This window comes from Phoxinus phoxinus (assembly GCF_949152265.1).
Source record: "Phoxinus phoxinus genome assembly, chromosome: 16".
Taxonomy (NCBI): domain Eukaryota; kingdom Metazoa; phylum Chordata; class Actinopteri; order Cypriniformes; family Leuciscidae; genus Phoxinus; species Phoxinus phoxinus.
Window position 1 is genome coordinate 34,615,125 of NC_136891.1, and position 5,000 is coordinate 34,620,124.

The 5,000-nt window shown below is 41.7% G+C and overlaps 1 long non-coding RNA gene across 1 annotated transcript; it reads left to right on the top strand.

Annotated features, from left to right (window-relative positions):
* Window positions 1–2,574: 2,574 nt before the first annotated feature.
* Window positions 2,575–3,879, top strand: LOC306983772. The gene is made up of 3 exons (XR_013794432.1): window positions 2,575–2,752; window positions 2,900–3,182; window positions 3,296–3,879. It is a non-coding gene; the product is annotated as an uncharacterized lncRNA (long non-coding RNA).
* Window positions 3,880–5,000: the final 1,121 nt, after the last annotated feature.

A 5,000-nucleotide genomic window follows, 5' to 3' on the forward strand; every position in this document is an offset into this window, starting at 1 on the left:
AGAGTGTGTGCTCTCTCTCGTCTGAGGATGAGTTGAAGAGTGTGTGCTCTCTCTCGTCTGAGGATGAGTTGAAGAGTGTGCGCTCTCTCTCGTCTGAGGATGAGTTGAAGAGTGTGCGCTCTCTCTCGTCTGAGGATGAGTTGAAGAGTGTGTGCTGTCTCTCGTCTGAGGATGAGTTGAAGAGTGTGCGCTCTCTCTCGTCTGAGGATGAGTTGAAGAGTGTGTGCTCTCTCTCGTCTGAGGATGAGTTGAAGAGTGTGTGCTCTCTCTCGTCTGAGGATGAGTTGAAGAGTGTGTGCTGTCTCTCGTCTGAGGATGAGTTGAAGAGTGTGTGCTCTCTCTCGTCTGAGGATGAGTTGAAGAGTGTGTGCTCTCTCTCGTCTGAGGATGAGTTGAAGAGTGTGTGCTCTCTCTCGTCTGAGGATGAGTTGAAGAGTGTGTGCTGTCTCTCGTCTGAGGATGAGTTAGCATGCGTGTGTTTACACGTGTGAGTTTGTGCTTTCTCCCGTCCTCTCTCGATCCGGCGTGTGTCCGTCTGAAGCCCAGTACATATCAAGTTGCCGGGAGTAAGAGGAACTCCTTCACAGCGCCGTCGCCAGCTCGCCGCTCAGACCTCTGTCTGTGGCATCAGGAAATGGGACTGAATTTGACGGAGGTCTGATTTTCTTTCTCCCCGCTCTGCCTTTTATCTCCGCAAGCTTTGGATTGTAATCATTACACATCAGGTCAACAGACAGCACCATGCACTGATTACACTGGGCAACAGTTAATAGAGAGAGAGATGTTGGGAAAGGAAAGGTTGTGGCATTGCTGAGCGACAGATGAGATTTTCAGCCTCAGACGCACTCGCAGAAGACTAATCATTCTGACCGCATAAGCAATCCCATCTGACGAGACGTTAATACAAAACACACATGAGAGCGAACACACAGCGCATGCAGAAACACACACAATTGTGCTGGGAAACTGATGTGCTGGTTGTGACGTCACAAAAATGTCAACAAGATTTTGTTTTATTTTCAACATAAAACTGGGAATCTAGAACCATTATGAGTCAGTTATTTTTATTGAATTAAATACATTTAGCAGGATCAGTGCAGTCCAAGCGATTCTTGAACAGTTGATTATTATGAGTCAATTCTTTGTAACGAATCAAAAACATATTACGTGACCAGTAGAGTCTTGACTCTTTTGAATCAGTTATTTTCAGCGAATCAAAAATGCACAACGAATTCTTGAACAGATGATTCTCACGAGTCCGTTCTTTTCAATCGATCAAAAACACGCAACGCCTCAAAGTAGAACAACTGATTCTTGAACAGATGATTCTCATGAGTGGTTCTTTTTAGTGAATCAAAAACATAACATTAGCAAACGGGTCCAACAGATTCTGGAATGGATGACTCTTATGAGTCGGTTCTTTCTACAGAATCTAAAACATATAACGTGACCAGTGAAGTCCAACCGATTCACGAATCACTCTTTTGAGATTTTTTTAGTTATCAAAAGCCTGCAGCATGACCGCTATATCCGAACTGATTCCTGAACAGAATACTCTCATGAGATATTTGAGCGAATCACACAAACCCAAAACTTCGTTATGTTATAGGCTACTTAAAGCTTGTAGTTACTGACTGGTTGAACATATGATTATTATTCTGAACACATAATCCTTACGTAGTAGGTTATACATTTTGCCTCCAAAATCCTCTCTGTAAAAACCTTTCACTAACATGACAACAAAATTAACCAAATTTTTTTAACCTGGCTTAAGAATTCTGTTCTGGAAATGTATGCAAATTAGTGCATATTTACAGTTTTTTTGGATTGCTAACACACTAAAATTAAAAGTAGTACACTATTAGCAAAACCTTACACCCAAGAAGCAAAACATCAGCCCATATTTGCACAACTATAAGCACATTGTCAACCTCACACTTGTTGCAAAACTCTACACACAGTGATTTGCAAAACACTAAACACACTTAACATACATTACACACAAAAATCTATCATGAAGTCACTTCCTTGCAATACCAAAGCACTGACTGTCAAATTACCGCACCGTACAACCAATTGGTTCAACACAGTCATCAGGTGTGCAAACACTTGTCTGCTTAATTGCAGACACACCAATCAGGTGTATAAGCACTATAAAAAGCAGCAGGTGAGTTCATCTGTCTTCAAGCACAATGGAAAGAGTCAGAGAAAGAGTAAGACAAGGAGGACGAGGAGGACGAGGAGGACGAGGAGGACGAGGAGGACGAGGAGGACGAGGAGGACGAGGAGGACGAGGAGGACGAGGAGGAGAACGAGGAGGACGAGGAGGACGAGGAGGAGAACGAGGAGGAGGAAGAGGAGAACAAGAACAAGGAGGAGGAGAACGAGGAGGAGGAGGAGAACAAGGAGGAGGAGAACGAGGAGGAGGAAGAGGAGAACAAGAACAAGGAGGAGGAGAACGAGGAGGAGGAGAACGAGGAAGAGGACGAGGACGAGGAGGAGGACGACGAGGAGGAGGACGAGGAGGAGGACGAGGAAGGGGAGGAAGGGGAGGAAGGGGAGGAAGGGGAGGAAGGGGAAGACCAGAAGGTGCTCAAAGAGGACCGAATCTGACCAATGAGATCCGCGCAACACTGGTTGACCACGTTGTCAACCACGGCCTGACGCTGAGGGAGGCTGGACTGCGAGTACAGCCAAATCTAAGCCGATACACAGTGGCAAGTGTGTTAAGAACATTTCGACTGGAAAATAGGTATTGTAAAAATATCATCATATCAAAAACATCTGCACGGTTTCAGTAACTGCTTACAGTACTGTATTCTATGCACTATCAGCACTTCTGTTACCTTTTCCTGTGAAATTACTGTACTATTGTATACTGTTTTTTTTTTCTACATAGGATTGAGGGTCAGGGACGACAAGGGGGAAGGCCTCCTATGTTCACAGAACAGCAAGAGAGGGAGATAGTTAACATGGTTTTGGCCAACAATGCTATAACACTCAAGCAGCTCCAAGCTAACATTGTCAATGACCACGCCATTTTCAACAATATCCATCAGGTCTCAACATCAACATTGGCACGCATCCTAAAAAAAAACCATATTCAAATGAAGCAAATTTATCGAGTGCCTTTCGAGCGCAATTCCGAAAGGGTGAAACGACTGCGGCATGATTATGCAGAGGTATGTATTCACTTTAGCAGTGTGATCTTGCATACTGTCTCATAATCTTTTACTGTAATATGTATACTAGATCTACACTGAACTACACAATTTTGCCTGACACTGTTTTTCAGAGAGTTTTACGAATGGATGGAGAGGAGATCCAGCATGAGTTCATTTATGTCGATGAGGCTGGCTTCAACCTGACGAGAACACGAAGGAGGGGAAGAAACATCATTGGCCACAGGGCTATAGTCAATGTCCCGGGGCAACGTGGGGGTAATATAACACTCTGTGCAGCCATTACACAGAATGGGGTCCTCCACCGCCATGCCCACATGGGCCCTTACAACACAGCACTCATACTTGCATTCTTGGACCAATTGCACAACATAACAGCAGCAAATCGATCATATGCAATACATCGTTGTCTGGGACAATGTGTCTTTCCACCGCTCTGCTCTGGTTCAGAACTGGTTTCAGCAACATCCACATTTCACCGTCTTATATCTTCCACCATACTCTCCATTCCTCAACCCTATAGAAGAGTTTTTCTCGGCATGGCGGTGGAAGGTATATGATCTCCGTCTCCAGGCTGAGATACCCCTCATCCAAGCCATGGAGGACGCCTGTGACCAGATGGAGGTAGCAGCAATACAAGGATGGATTCGTCATTCAAGACGTTTCTTTCCAAGGTGTCTTGCTAATGACAACATTGCCTGCGACGTTGATGAAATTCTCTGGCCAGATCCAGCTAGGCGCAGAGACAATGTCTAGTGTTTTTTTTTTTTTTTTTTTTTTTTTTTTTTACGTAAAGTGACGTTTGGTTACAGTATTATGAATCTCCATGTCAACATTTTGAGCTTGTTGAGAAATAAATGAGTTTCTTCAGTCTGCAACATTGGTCTTGTGTAGTGTTTGGTGAATTTACATTATATTTGTACTTTGTTGATGGTAGCCAACTCTAATCATAGGGAAGTAGAAGTGCTAAAAGTGTTTTAGGTTTATCACAGCAGAGTGTAACTCGTGCAAACAGAGTATAGTAATGTGAAACGTGTGTGTTTCATATGGTAACAAAGTGTGGTTTTTAAACAGAAGTGTATAGTTTTTACAAGAGTGTTTAATTTTGCAAAGGATCTGTAATGTTTTGCTAATTGGGTTTGTGGTTGTGCTAATTGTGTGTAGTGTTTTGAAAACACGGGCCCTGTTTTGAAAATCGTGCTTAAGCAATCCAAAAAAACTGTAATTAGATAATGCCTCATTTGCATATTTAAATATAACAATTTAGAAAGCAATAGGAAAAATGTCCGCAATTCTTAATGTAATCAATCAATTGGGGAAGCAAGGTGATCTCTATTAGTTTTTACCCCATGTCCCTAGGGTGTCTTGCCTTATATACAGTATTTCAAAATGTTTGAATTCACAATTTCCAGCATCATTACTCCAGTCTTCAGTGTCACATGATCCTCCAGAAATCAGTATAATATGATGATCTGATGCTCAAGAAACATTTATGATTATCAATGCTGAAAACAGTTGTGCTGCTTAATACTTTTTGAGGAAACCATGATACTTTCTTTTTGTGATTCTTTGAGACTTTTTTGAAGTTCAACATTTTTTAAATCTTTTGTAACATTATAAATGATAAACTTTCACTTTTGATCAAATTAATGTATCCTTGCTGGATTGTTATCTTTGAAAAAAAAGTAAAAGTACTGACCCCAAACTTTTTTATTGTAATGTATAATCAAAATGAACTCATCATTTGGAATTGCATTTTTCTCTCTAATCTTTTTTAATCAATTATTACGTTATTAATATAATCCTTAATGGAATCAC